We start from the raw sequence: 16,024 nt of genomic DNA, 5'->3' as shown, positions 1-16,024 counted from the left end.
TGTACTAAGAATTGTATGATGACATCAAAACACCATGTACTAATGTTAAAAATATAATCAGTGCAGTCCTCGTTTGTGCCAACTTCAGACAGATTTTTCACTTTTCACTTTATAAACCGGCGTGCTAAATGTCTCATTCGGATTGACCAGAACTAATGAAATTAAAATTATAGACTTAGAAAACATGTCAGCTACGGTAAGAGCATTGCAAGTAATGTAAAGATGTAACAGGTAAACACATATTTTTTCTCTGGCTGATTCCAAATGTAAAAGCATTGCACTGTCCTTGTCAAAAATTGCAGGCTGTCCAAAGGTGAACTAAAGTTTTGTTTAATCGCTTTGACATTATTTTTCAATATGAGAAGGGGCTACTAAGTTCCCTGTTGCATTTAAAAAATCCATGTAAAAGTACGTGCAGCGTTAATCATTTTTACATAATAAAAGGAGGAGGATAGGTGATCTTCGAAGAAATATCAGAGGTGAACTCTCAGCTGTCTGGATGGGCGTGTCAGTGAGTTTCTCTATTTGATTGACAGCTGCTGGCAGACTGCCAGTATGCCGGTGTTACACCGTGGGGAACAAGAGACATGTAAGATAAGTAAACAAACGTGTACTGTAGCCTACATGTGATGGCCAGACAGGGACTTGTTAGACAAACTGTGTGGAGCACACCAGCATCTGGCCGGACCTAGTGGCACTTGCAGATGCGTTTACAAGCCGTTCGATGTGCTGCACACGAACAGCTGATAAGCTATTTATCCCTCAGAACTGACGTCAGCGGTGCACATGTTTGTAAGTCAGATGAGATGGAGACCTCAGCAGGAAAAAAAAACCAATGTGGGTTGTTGTTGTAACCTCGTGACTCACGTGTTGTGCAGCTGTGTGCTGTCTGGCTCTGTGTGACTATGAGAGCATGCTGATGCTACTGCTTCATGCAACATTTATTTGGGCGTATAAAAGAAGGGAGACACTGAGTTGTTCTGTCACATTTCTGTAAATTGAAGCCAAAAAATATATAGAATATGCATTTCTCTCGCCTGAGTTCTGATTTCTTTCACAGCACAGATTATTAACAGAGCAGATATGTGTGCATGTTAAAGACAAAAAAAATACAAAATGATGTGATCAGTAATGTTTCGATATACCTGCCAAGCGTTCTTACATAAGTTACACAAGTAGCCAGTGATATAGAATGGAGGTGTAAAAGAACAAAGTGGCCGACCAATGAATCAATCGTTTCAAGCTCAAATGAACTACAACACCTGTGTGCATGGACATGGGTGTGTAAGGGTTTTATCCATGGCCACAAACCTTCCTTAACCAAGCAACTTTAGTTGTCATAATTAAATCATACCTTAACCAACTAAGGAAGCCAATCTGAAAACAGACTGATCCTCTCCTGTAAAGGTTTGCCCCTTGCTTATTCCCCCTCCAAACCAACATACAGACAAGCAAGACTCAACTGCAACAACTGAAGTCTCCTTGTAGAACAGCGAGGAAATACAATTATTACAGGTCATTTTTATTTTAGTTTTCTATTTCCGTATGCTATCTGACTCGATAAAACCATTAAGAATAAAAGGAGGGAGATCAGTGAGTTTAGTGGGAGAAGTCATGCCTCTCAGCCCCCAGCTCAGATCTTGGGAGATATCTTTCACTCTACTTTTGATCATTATTAGAAGACCGAGCTTCAAAGCTGCTGAGGCACCCTATTGTTTCTGTAGGCCGTCTTCACTTCTGTTTTTTTCTTGCTCGTCTCTGAATCACAGAAGAAATCTGTGCAAGCACAGACTATTAATGTTATTGGTATGATGATTACTGACATCTGAGCGGGCTGAATGACGCTCCAGTGCCCTGCCACGATGCATGCAGTTTGCCAACTGGTGCATCAATGAAGCAGAGCCATCAGGACAGTTAGTCTCACCTGTGCTTTGTCTAATATAAGGCTCTCAAAAAATATTTGTCTGTTTGTGAGAAATTAGGCACAATGATCGGCGACATTTCTGGGATCGAGATATCAATCAACACTTCAATGCTCCACTAAATTCACAGGGAACATGTGACTAGAGAGGTGTGAGATGGAAATCATTTTGAATTGAATCAATTTACTGTGTTGTTTTGTGTTGCTTGTGTGCGATGTTTCATAGCATAAATATTCCCCCTCAAATTATATCATGAAATATGTGATAAGATGATGGTATTACACATGTCTTACTATACTGGAGAGCTACTTTGAATTGAATCTACTCAGGAATCTCTCAGTAACACAAACAAAAGTAAAGTAACTAAAGTCTACGGCAAAGTATCATTAAGCCAAAGTTTTTGCAGAGCAACTCTTAATAAGTGATCATTTTTATGGGCACTGAGGATGCGCTTTCTACCACACAACTGCCAGCGCCATGAAGAAATTAAGCTCACTCAAGGGTAAAGTTTCAAATAAATGCTCCATCATTTCACAGATTCAGCCTCCTACACAGCGAACCAGAGCACCCCCTCATCATCGTGGGTTAGATTGTTAATTTTCTCTCTGTTTTGGGTTGGGTTTTTGCTCCAGTTCACATCTCCACTGACTCATAAAAGTGATAAGAAAGATTTTGTCTAAGAGTCGATTTTGGATTCACTTCCGAAGGTTTGCGGTGCTGAACCACCAGGATTTTTTTTTATCGCTGCTCCAAAGAAAAACAATCACCCAAAGGCCTGCGTTGCCTGCAATTCTGCGAGTTTCAGAGCATTTTTTGTTGTGCAGCAGAGGGGGCTCGCCTGTCAGTATATCACACAAGGTATGTGAAAACTGGGTCAGAATGAGGCAAAGGATTTGAAAGTGGAAAATGTGTACCTATGCTTATTAAAGCATGTCAGGCTTCGGGATTGATTGAACTACACGGGGTGTCTGACTTGAGGCAAAGAACATTTATATTTTTGAGATTTTTAGATAAAGATATCTCAGTGAGCATTACATCGATTGCTCTCAGAGAACACCAGTTGCGGAGATGTGCGAGATTCCAGATGTCAAGAAATTTTTAACCAAACACTCATTCACTTTGGCTCGCCGCATGCCTTTTATGAAGGCATTCTCACTTTATTGTCAGGAGAGGCTGATTAAAAAAAAAAAAGAATAAATAAAAATAAATACATGCCATAGAGGTTAGCAAGACCCCAGATTTTTCTTTTGAAAAGCGTGACTTGTACAGTGGAGCAGACTGGAAAGAGTGAGACAACTTCAATGTGTCTGCTTTTACCTTTACAGATGTGCCCTCGTGTCCTCCTTTTTTTTCCTTTTATCATCACATTATTCTCATACAATATTCTTTTGGTGTTCTTCTCCTTTCTCTCAGTTATTGTTATGAGGTGATGTCACCTTGACATGAAGGTAGAAACAGCTTGCATTCCTCCTGCCGTTCTGTCTGCGGGCTGACCTGTGGGTCGCGCGGAATTCTCAACGGGGACGGACTCGCGGCGGAGCGTCTACCTTTATCTAATTATGTGGCAGCTTCAATGGAGGGAGAGCTGCTGCTCCACGATGCCTTCATGGTGCCTAATATCCCATTCCTTTTCATATTGAATCTTTTTGTTCAAAGCAGCCCTTTAATGCTCGCTGCACCCTCATCGCCCAGGCACTGGGAGAGAGGGGAGAGACACACGCGCAGGCTTTAAGGAGGAAAGAGACCGAATAGTTTGCTTCTCCAATCACAACGATCGGAGGATCTGTCCGATAGATCGCATCATTTCATATTTAGGCCCATCCCAAAGTTTTTTAACCTGTGTGAGGCACTCTACGGCTCAGAGCACCCAATACAAGGCAGAGACTTTGTGATGTGTGTGTGTGTGTGTGTGTGTGTGTGTGTGTGAGAAGTTCGAGCAAAATTGGGAAGTCTTTGATCTCTATCTGAAAGCCGTGTTAGATTCAGATCTCAATACCAGAGTTTGATTTGTATGCATGTCGCGACCACAGTAATAGGAATTCATGTTAATGCTACTGAATGGGTTTCATGTACAGTGTCTCAGTGTTGCATCTTTTATTAATGAGGACTTTCAGCATGTGGAGTCATGTGTACATTACTGTATATATAGAAATGACCAGGACTGTTTAATTGGTTCCCTTCACTTCTAACTGGCTTGTGCGTTTAAGTTCTCCTGTATAAAAAACGTAAAGGTTCAGGGACAGAGTGAAATCACTGGGAAAGCAAATCTGACATTGTTTTTTCAGTTTGACCAGTAATTGCTCATTCATCCATCCATCCATCCATCCATCCATTCATCCATACCACAAGGTGGTCCAGATGTCCCTCTCCCCGTTAATCATTTTCAAGCTCTCCTGGGGAATACCAACGCATTCCCGAGCCAGATGAAATGTACAATCTGTCCTCCATGTTCTCGGAAGCAACGTGCTCTGGGGTAGTGTTATCAAACATATCATTATATCAGTATCAGTTCTGAATATTTAAACTGGTTTCAATATTCATTTCCAAGGCCTGAACCAAAGACTGAAGTGTGATATCCCGTGTTTACTACATTCAGAGTATCTGCGACAAGCCGTGAAAAGAAAACTTTTATGCCCTCAGTGTTGCATCAGTTTATACCAGGAGTGTCAAAAAGGTTATTAAATATCAACATTTTTCAAGGTTTCGTAATATAAAAGATTGTGTGTAGTGACAACACTACTCAGGAGGCAGCCTGATGAGATGCCGAACCCCCTCGACTGGCTCCTTCCGACACGATGAAGAAGCAGCTCCACTGCACAAGCTCACTCCGCATAAAAGACTTGCCTTAAACATGATGAATAGAAAAAAAACATCCTTTTATCCACAAGGGCCATGCATTCACACTCCTCCGCACGCATTCCATATCAGATGGAGCCCTGGATACACGGGCCACGCATTCGCACCATCTGGTCAATCAAATGAAGCCTCGCCATCCACCAGCTTCCCTCAAATGCTGGTGCCAGTTTGGTGCCGATTGGCAAGGTTCACCGACATGATGGCCGAGGAGCGAGGTAACGTTAACAAAAATGAATATAAATATAAACAGTTACCATATCGTCATTGCAATATTGAGCAATGCCATCACACATGGCAGATTTAACTCATATGGAGCAGGGCTAACCAGCAGATGATACAGGCGATACATTATTTCAGAGGGACACGTGGTAAACCGCAGACGGATGAATCACACATCTTCCCTCATGGTTTGCAAATGTGCTGTAAGGTATGATGGTGGGTTGAAGAGGGAGGTCCAGCTTCATGTGGCATAGATTTCTACCTGTCAGACTGGGACCAACTGAAATTGTGATAGCATGCTCTGAACATCGGCCGCAAGAATTTCGCCTCTGAAAATGCTGTGCTGGACATAAAGTCTCTCTGAAGAACTTGAACTGCTTGTTGTTGTTATGGTTGATTGATATGTATCTTAATACAATTTTTGTTTCTTAACAAAATGTAAGGTACCGTGATTCCAGTGTGTTTTGGGGCCATTTTAACAGGTTTAAGCATACATTAATTACTATCAGAACAGTACTATGAATCGCAATTAGCTTGTCTTATGCCTGAAATAGATATTGTTTAATTTGTCAGTGACTTTGAAAAGAGCCGGGTGGGCCAGCTATTTCACCCGACCTCCAGTCATCAGGCTCAGCTAGGCTAAACAGCGCTTCACTCCTGCTCTGCACCTCACACAAAGCAATGAGACCGACATCAATCCTCTTATCTTGGGCTGATTCTTCAAACACAAATAAGCCTATTTCCCCAAATTCCCTGTATTCCTTTTTTTATGATAATATCTATTCATCTATCCTTTTAATACAATTGGCACCTTTTTGGCTTATTCAGTGCATCACCCATGACTCAGCTAAAGAAGCTGCAACTTCTCTCTTTTGAGCGCAATAAACGAAAAGGTTCAGCAAAAATAAACGTCCTTTGCCGAAAAACGCAGCGGCAAGGGAGATGATATGAGGACAGACACTAACTAACCAGTGCCTCGGTGTGCCACGGAGGCAAACAATGTACCCTGCAGGGAGAGGGAAGACTGATAGTGGAATGCCCTATTGAGGTCAAGCCTGCAACCACTTTTATCCCAGCACAGTGATGTATGCAGTCAGGGAAATATGTGGAAAAACTCATTACAAATGCTGCGATTTTTAAATCACTAAAACACGAATTCCTTGTTTAATGTCATTACATTATCGTCATATGACGCCTGTGAGGAAATAATGGCGTGCCCACAAATTGCATCTGCAACTCTGGCATAACTGAGGTTCGTGGCGACTCCAGGACTTTTCACAAGCTCTGGTAGCTGTAGTGTGAGTTTAGCGCAGCAGCGGCTCAGATTCCTTAGTTAATGACATTTAATAGTTTTACTCAAAAGCGAGAATTTCAAGGGCTCCTAAAAAAAAAAAATCAAGAAAGAGAAGCATAAATCACACTCATTAAAAATGATAAACTAATCTTCAGCGTGTCAGAGAGCGCAGTGATGTTCACACGGCTCCTTCTAGCAGCCTTCAGCGGTCCTGAAAAGCTGCCGAATAACAGTAACTCTCAGAAATACTATGACTCAATCTCACAACGAAACAGGAAGTGGGTCCAATCTGTCGTTAAGTTTTTCCTCAAAAAACAATGCCTTTAAATAAAACTGACAGCCCGCCTACGCTCCTTAGATGGAGATGCACAGTGTAGTTTGTGAACATCGATTACTCTGCTGCAGCGATATGATCCCAAAAAAGAGGAATACATTTTGCAGCAAAGCAGACTTTTTAAAAAGTCGGCTTTCGGGCTCAACTACAGCATGCAAACATGCACAGAAAGTACACAAACTAACTTCTCTAGTGTTTACCTCGTCTCTGCAGTGTCTTTCTCTCAGAGGTATGGATGGTGACGCCACCATCAATCACATATCTAGGACAGAGAACTGTGAGCAAAAAGCACAGCAGAGGCCACCCTAGCTTCAACCTAATACTGGTAGGCGATAAAATTCTTGCTGTTTTCCAATAGAGAGATACGAGAGGTGCTGTGAAAACAGACACATAAGAAGTTATTTAAGATGGCTGCGCTGTACGCAGACAAAGGTTCACTCATAAGCATCTGTGCTGCGTGTCGATTTAATATGGTAAAAAAGAAAAAAAAATATGAAAATCATGAATCGTTATGAAGATAGGACATTGTTGGGGTCTGTACCAATCAAACTGTCATGGTTCATGATTCCATGTCTTTGTGTTGTGTCTTGTGTCTTATGTTTTGGTTCCTTGCCCTCTTGTGTCATCTCCTGTGTTCTTACCTCTGTGCTTTCCCCTGTTATGCATGTTTGTCTCCCCCTGTCTGCCAGCATTGTTTCCAAAGTGATTCCCCTTCGTTATCTCACCTGCTGTTCCACCTCACCTGTTCCTCATCTCGTCATCAGTGTCTGTGTACTTAGTCTCTGCCTTCCCTCCTGCCTGTGTTTGTCAGTTCGTTGCTTCTGTTGGTGTGATGTTCTTCCCAAGTTCCTCGCGTCTCCACTCTCCCAGTGGTATGTGTTTTTCTAGATTTTGGTTTCTGTTTTTTTTTTTTTTGGTTTGATTTGAACTTTGATTTGTATTTGCTACTTTGTTTTTTGGTCCCTGGACTTATTCTCGTTTGTTCCCTTGGTTCTGTTCTCCCTGATCTTGCCTCCTGTTCGGATCTGCATTTGGGTCCACCTTTAGTTTTCCCCTTTAAACCCTTGACACAAACATGGCTTCTTACATCTGAAGAACGAGATTTGAAGGCCAAGACATATGAGCAGCACCACAGTACTTCATGATAATACTGTAATATACCTTATTGCCAAGTACATAGCATTTTGATTAAATGTGCAGCCTTACTGAGAAACCATTAACACACTTTCTTTTTTTACTCCATAAGAAATCCTATGGTCTCGCACTTGTATCCAGAGATGGGATGTGACTAAATACATTATCTGGAATGTAGTATTTAAATACACTATCAAGGTACCTTCCTAGAGTATTTTCATTGTTTGTTACTTTATCCTTCCACTGCACTACACCACATTTCTGATTACTTTACTGACTAGTTACTTTGCAGATTACGGAGCCAAAGTAAATGTTTAAATCAATGGGATTTTAAAAAAACAGATTCAGAAAAGAACTGAATATCGGCTCTGATAATTGGTGGACTCTTTGTATGCAGTAAAGCTTATATACATTCAATCAATCAATCTTTATTTATATGGTGCTTTTCATACAGAAAAAAAGTACCTCAAAGTGCCTCACAGAAATAAACAGCGGGACCTGGTGCATGGAGGAAGCTACCTTTGGGGAGCCAACCACACCGGGAGAGATCTCGGACCAAGGCCGCTGGGAGCACCACCAGATATGATAACATATCATGTTATCATATGTTATGATATATTACTGCTTTTCTTGCCAGAAATTACATTTGATATTTGAAAATACACTCGGTAGCTTTGGGAAATAAAATACTGATCAGAAGGGAAAGAGCTTTACCAACTGATTTTTAACTCCTCATGTTCATGATTGAATAAACTGAATAAACAAACTGACCTTAAACAACACAATTTCAACTTCCCAACACATTTCACACATTTGACTTTGTTTATGTTTGGCGGACCCTGCCACCTTTCTCATCTCAAACAGTGTTCTGGGGACCTCATTTTCCTCTGAGAACAGCTTGTTTATTTACCGTAATATTATTGAAAATAACACAATTCTGTGTTTAAATTTCTTCTCCAAAGCTACATGCTGCATGCCCCTTTTTAAATAATTTTTCGATACTTTCAGACTATGGTAGTGCTATTGGTATGGCTGGCTTTTCAGTAGTTTTACCAGAATAATACAATATCATGATATCTTTACTTCTTCACTAAAATCTGTTTCCACCAGTTCAATTTCCTTTAGCTCGGGTAGTAACAATAATTTTATGCTGCATTCAGGAACAGACCGTAATTATGATTTATAGTATGAAGAAAGGTGGTTAATGTCTCCTTTACTGGATTTTATTAAGAGTTCAGGATATTCATTTCTAGCAGCTGTAATATCTCCTTCCTGGCTTAAGTAAAACAAAAAGTAGAGGAAATTCTATCAAAAACGGACTCATAAGGTATACTTACAAATCCACAATCAATCATCAACAATCCAGTATTAATACTTATACATTCGATTCAGCTGATAAAGTGTACTGTACAGGGCTTTCTTTCAGTTTTACTAAGCTTTATATTTAATATCTGAATATCAAAGGCCAAAGAAAATGCTCATAACTGAGTTCTTCCAACATTCCATGTCGACAGTGAATGAAAGACAATAGAATGGTCTAGTGATAATGGATTTTTATAGGATAACTGGGAAGTTAGCATTGCACCGGTTCTGATATTAACAAGTCAATGTGGTTCTTTCAGCAATTAATATAATTGGAATTTGGATTATCGCCAAAAAATAATCTTTTTGTCAAACACATGCTTATGATACCTACAGAAAGATGGTTCTTACAAATGAACACCACTTTTGTGATTTTCTAATATAAATTATATACTAAATCGCTTGAAGAAAAGAGGTAACGTTATAAACTATAAACCTATAAACTACACTGCGGTCACATCAGCTCCACCACCACGAAGTACACCACAATAACCACACACATTTTCTGTACATTGATCAGTCTACGACTTGGAAAGTTAAAGTTAGAATAGTTTGAAGTCGGACGAGTGAGTAGACAAGTCCGTGTTCATTGTGACATTTGAAAATCCCTGAATATGTCCATAGTCATGTTCAGCCACTTATCAGCAACCGTCATTTTTAAGACGCATAAAAACTTTATAATTAAATTGGGGGACATTTAATGATGCATTTTATATAGTAGAATAAAAGTGTAAATATCTTAATCCTGTGGTAACCACAGACTTTATTTCAGGTATATAACTGGAAAACCACTTCATTGGACTCATAGACGAGGGAACCAGATGTGTGTAAAAGCTGTTTGTTGGTTTTAGGACTACACACTACACTATTCTTTTACCAACCAACTTTTGCCCTCTTGGTATTCTCTCTCCTCAGTAAGATGGACAGAGATTTCCGATGCCAGAATCAGACTACAAAACTTTTCAAATACAGATTAGGAGATCCTAGTCCTTCTGTGACTTGGCCACAAGACGCATCAGATTACTCAAACCCAGCACTCATTTTCTCTCCTGACACACCATGTCTGTCAAATTAAATCATTTCCAGGGTGATACTTGTGTCGAACCTCAGCATGAGGGATGGTTAGAAGGCTTCCAGGGGTGACTATACCTCCGACAAGCCATCACTTGCTGTGACATTTAAATTTAAGAATAAAGTTTGGGAAATCTCACTTAAAAAGTGGCGGGGCGCAGGATGCAGCTCAGTGGGATCAACTGTACCATGGTGGAGTGGGACAGGTAGCGAGAGAGGAACATAACAGCTTCCCATCTACTCAATTTATTATCCGGATGAAAGACAAACTGACTGACTGGAGGAGGTTCTTCAAGCAGGTAGTGAAGGATGAAACAGACACTTTCTGCTGCAGATAGGGAGAAAAGTCAGGGGCAAAGCCGCTGCCTCAGCCAAGAATAACAGTTTCATATATTTTAAGTTGACCCGGGAAAGCAGCGCCACTGTAGCGACAATGCCAGGGCAGGCTGGACATTTTACGGCTGTCTGCAGTGTGCAGCACTTGAGCTGGCTGATCCTGGAGAGATTGGACGGTCGAGGCGACAGCGGAGAGGATAGCCAACTCTGATTTCTTGGAGAAAGGGAGCGGCGGAGCCATCAAGAACTCTGCTATGCTGCAGAGTCGTTTTGATGATCACGATGAGTGATCTGTGGACCCAGCCTGTGACTCAGAAACAAGCTAGTTGAGCACCAGGGGAATTTCTGGTGTTTTTCTGTCTGGGTAAGCTGCATGTTGGTGATGGTAGAAACCAAAGTAATTTTCTTCAGAAGACATATTGTGGCTGCTGATGTATAGCCTGGTCATTTTTACAGTGTTCTATACACTGCTCTACGTAAGAAAACGATCCCAGTGCATGATGGTGCAACTTAGTTGTATGTGTCCAGGGTCAGTGCAGCCTTAAGAGAGCACAATTCTCAACTGTTCTTTGCTTCTGTCGCTATTTTTAGCTCTGTAGACGGACATTGTGTGGCTGTGGCTGTGACAGGAATGAGGCCATCCGAATGCGGGGAAATGAACCTGTGCCAACTGCCAGGAGTCTCACCCCCCTCTGCATATTCATTGTCCAAAACGTAACATCTGGGACATTTTCCTGTCAGCCCGATTTCCACACTCACTGTAATGCCCCACTTTAATCAAATGATTTGCTCATCTCTCTGTCCCTGTAAACCATCATTTGAAAGGCCAAGTGACAAATTAAGGGAATGCCAGACAGGGTGCGGTATATGACAGAGATTTGGCCGAAGTGTGTGTGTGTGCCATACTTCCATAATGAATGGAATGCCACTGTCACGATTTAAGTTGTGATGGATATACACATTGGTGTGTGTCTGTGTGTGTCTGTGTTGTGGAGATGGGCCTGCAGTGATCCAGAATCTGGCGGGGAATGGCCACCACTGGCACATTTGTCCTCTGTTACTTGTGTACCAAGCATTGTGCACAAGCAAAATGTGCAATCAGATGAACCATACTCTGCCATTCTTCTCTTTTATTACTCTATATCGGTCACAATAAAATAGAAAATTGGTCATTTGATTGGCTGGCAGGTGTCCATTCATCTAATGCGACAACAGTTAAACCACTGTTCTCAATCAATGGCCAAGATCTGTTATACTGCATTCATCCACAGCTTACTGAGCTAACCCTTACTGGTCAAACACACAGACCCGGTCCTTCAGTGTCCACACTCACAGACTCACAGACTCTGGGGCGCGTTCCCAGCAAGCTGGAGAGGGTTTAGGGTTGTCCCATGGTCAGATCATTAGGTGCACGAGGGCTCTCTCAAAGACATTCAAAGCCCTTTCTGGACACTTTTTACAAGTCTGCATTTCTGCAGACTGTGCCTGAGGGAATTACCCACAGTTCATAGCATAGTGTTGTTAAACAGGTTACCAGCCAGAAATGTTATAAAATATATGATAGTCCAGATTTTCTCCTTAAATGCTTTATCTGCTTAAATCAAAATATTAAAATGCTTTTGAAACATTGGGGACCCGTTTTATTATTTATTTATTATAACCAGAAACCTCTGAACCAACTGAATATTTGTGTATTTGTGTACTCCTATTTTGTTTTTATTATGTATTTCAAAAATGAAATAAAAAGTCTCAAACCCTCAAAGCATAGTGAAATATCAAAAGGTGCTGACCCATTCGTATTCTGTGCCCACACTAACTTGTAGTTGTTCAGGCTTTAGGGAGGACACTGAGATTGGGCCACATACTTACTACTGACAAACATGAAAGGTAACGACAATTTAGCAAATAATCAATTGTCTCGCCTTGTTAGATGGGAAGACTGACTCTGGCAGAGCCAGTCAAGACCAGCTAAGTGAACTGGCTGCTGATGGAGGTGTCATATGTATCACTCGAGGAGTGTCAATCTTCCCATCAAGCTCTTTTCAACAACAGCACGCAAACAAAGAGGGACAGAAATCTCCCGGACTCCCTCATAAAATCGCTCATTTCTGTGAGTTACTGGGTTAGAGTTAGAGGAAAATGAATAAACCTTGTGAAAGTGCTGATTAAGACAAATTCTAAATCATGTGTCGCAGTGATGAACGTGTTTTTCTGTTGAGAATACTGTATAGGCAAGAAAGTGAATAAGCAAATGTGGACAAGTGTTGAACTTGGATGGTTGAAAATATGATCTCAGCTCTTACGTTAGGTAAGACATGGTTTAGTAACAATGGTACATGCAGAAATTTTCTGATACAAACGGAATCCTACAGAGAAAAGTGATGAGCAACTTGAAAGTGATTAAAGGTACAGTTCACCCAAAAATCAAAAAGTGGTTTGATAAAGGAACTGAATCAGTATTTCCGAGACTTTTGCTTGTGACAGCAGGGATGTAAACATTAATGGCGTCATCCTTGGCTGAGCTGTGATGTTAGCTATCTTAGACAGCTAGATGCTTCCCTCTGGACGGTGGTACAGTTGGCAGCTGCAGCTCAACTGACATCATTTTGTTCCAGCATGAAACTGTTCACAACAAGGTCCCTGGATTATATAAACAGACACTGCTGTTGAGTTTGTCAAATTAGTTTTTGGGTGTTTTGAGCACTAGGCGTCTGTGTAAAATTCACTTCATTGGAAACTATTAGATTTAATTATGTGAGCAAATCAGTGGCAGAAAAAGAAGGTTTAAATGTTTCATATTATCATATTCATGTTGGGACCATTTTTATACATTTAAATAACTCTGTGCAATTCAATTATAACCTAAATTCACAGTTTTTAACCACGAAGAAATAGTTACATAAATGTAAAGTACAAAGTACATCAACATCGATTTAAATGTTTTAAATCTACTTAATTTAAACTAAGTCTTGACTATCTATTTAATCACAATGTAATTATCCTTGAAGCTGCAAAGATTCAGACATTATTGAATACAGGTTTAGCCGCAGATCTGTAGAAAGATTCTGAGAAATTTTCCATCCTGAAGGAAAAAATCACTGACTGTTCGCTGTGCAACATGTGCCAAGTCAGGGGCAATTTTCTGCTGAGAGGTTGTAGCCTGCAATCAGCTACAGCATGGTATGTATTTTATGGGTCTGTGGCTTTTTTGGTTACATGTACAGTAATTGGCAAGCTAAAAGTCAAAAGCAGCTCAACCTCTTTAAACCTTGGTTTGACTGTTGAAGTAAATTTATTCAGAGCTTCTTCATGGTTGATGGCTGTGAGGGATTGGTAAAGTTCAGCTACTGTATATTTGCATTTGTGGTGCCAACAAACGCTACTTCATTTAAACTGGCAAGAGTTATTTTATTATTATCATTATTTTTTTTGCTTCAACTTATCATTCTGGAGTAAATATTGATTTCACACTGTAGTAAAAATGACAACATCCGCGTACAGATTGGTTCCCTGGAAGCCTCACTTTCACTACTTGGTCTGGACAAAGGAATCGTGTCTGCCATTCGGCAACAAAACAGGAGGAGGCATTCTTTTCTTCAGTTGCTATCCCCAGGTAACACTGGAACAACTCACAGCAAAGGAAAAAGAGCACTGGTGATGGAGGAGGCACAGAAGGCAGAGAGGAAGAGAGACAGAAACGAGGTAAAACAAGAATGAACTGACGAGCATTCACTCAATGGATTCACTCAATCTGTGAGTTTACATGACACTCAAGAAAACCGAATTGCTGGGTTAGTCCCACTATGATCTGACTTTTAAAATGCGCGTATACACCTTAGTCTGACTAAAATCGGACCGGATTGGATTTCTCATAGTCGGTTTAATACACCTAGATTATTCGATTGATAGTCACATTAGTCCTGCATGTATACGTTCCATCAGATTGGATCAGATTTTGCATTCTGTGCAGGCTCGAGATGTTTTTCGGCCGTGAGCCGGAATTAGGACAGCGGCAGTGGCGGCAGTGGCGGCAGTGGCGGCAGTGGCGGCGTCTTTCCTCCGAAATCACCACAAGCAAGAGATTCATTTTGCATCTAGTTTGTGTTATCATGTACACCATATACGAAGTGTACAAAGAAGTAGCTTCGTCTTGCTCTTCGTACGCCATCTTTCTCAAATGCCAAGGCAGCTGATGACATAAAGAGTTCAGCCGGAGGTGTTTCTGTTACCACGAGCTGAAATGGGTACAGCGCTTCCCATCGTACTGGGGTGACATGCTTCAGCCAATAATTCGATTTTCTCACCGGCATGTATACCCGGACAAATGCAGTTGTCTGATTGATTAGCATAGTCGAACTATGACTGTAATCCGACTAAGCTGTGCATGTAAACGCACTGAGTGTTGTGTTTAAGTCTCCTCACCCATTGTTATGTGTTTCCACTTACAGCATCGGGACAGGACTGGCCGTGGCTAGTCGGTTAGCATGTGACTACAGCGAGAGGGCAGGATCACAGTGTACATACATGTTTACTTCAAGATACAAGTTTTGATGTAATGAGTTTTGTTTGTTGTAAGCACCTTGTCGTCTGAGAATTTATTATAGACCTGAGATTTTTATTAAAAAACAGTGGTTGCCCTTACTCCAAATCGCAAAAAAAAATATGAATTTCTACATAATGTCGCTTTAAAAATGCAAACGTGAGCGTGATGATTAACTTTGGTTAGATGTTTTCTTTGAACACTTTGAGTTAATTTCCTTCATTTCTAACACTTTTAACTGACCTTGCGCATTGTTTATTCAAGCAGTCACACTGTGGTACCGCGTGTATGACGACAGCTGAGAGCAGAGTCAGCATTAGGCTGCAGTTGAATCAATTAGAGATATATGGCCTAATACAGTTTGTAAATGAGGATTGATGCTTTAATTACAAAATAATATTAACCTCCAGAATACTGCAAGGTAATAAAATTATTAAAGTAGCCATTAGTGTGAATTCAGTCGGAAAATTAAGGCATGGATTTTTTGAGGGGACACAGTGGAGATCAGTGACCTGATGCTTTTTTGAAACCAATTTTAGCTCATGAAGTCAGAAGCTCATAAACTTACTGTAATCTACACCAAAATCCCAGATAGCGAGCACTCAGCGGTCCATCTTAAAAGGGAGTAGCAAGCTGATAGCAGACTATCAACAACATAGCAGCAGCGCTAATAATGGGTTCTCAGCTCTAATCTGACAGTGCAGCAGTGACTGCACACTTACACTCGTGTGCTTCCCGCAACTACCTGTATGAGATGCAACTTGGAAGCCTTTTGTCATTCATGCTTAATCAGCGCACGTACCTATTCACCGATGTGGCCCTTCTGCCCATTTGCTCTTAGTAAGTCAGAACCTGTCTTATTTTCCACTCTATCATGCTCCCATTACTTCTCTTTCTTCCAACACGATATTTGACCTTTTGTCACCATCTTGTCATTATTTTGTCAGCAGGGTGCT

General features: G+C 40.9%; 1 long non-coding RNA gene across 1 annotated transcript; it reads left to right on the top strand.

Annotated features, from left to right (window-relative positions):
• Window positions 1–7,434: 7,434 nt before the first annotated feature.
• LOC119018425 lies at window positions 7,435–15,138 on the top strand. Its single transcript, XR_005074755.1, has 3 exons — window positions 7,435–7,497; window positions 14,030–14,230; window positions 14,977–15,138. It is a non-coding gene; the product is annotated as an uncharacterized LOC119018425 (long non-coding RNA).
• Window positions 15,139–16,024: the final 886 nt, after the last annotated feature.

This window comes from Acanthopagrus latus, chromosome 4 (genome assembly GCF_904848185.1).
Source record: "Acanthopagrus latus isolate v.2019 chromosome 4, fAcaLat1.1, whole genome shotgun sequence".
NCBI classification, from domain to species: domain Eukaryota; kingdom Metazoa; phylum Chordata; class Actinopteri; order Spariformes; family Sparidae; genus Acanthopagrus; species Acanthopagrus latus.
This window is presented reverse-complemented; position numbering and strand designations above follow the sequence as displayed.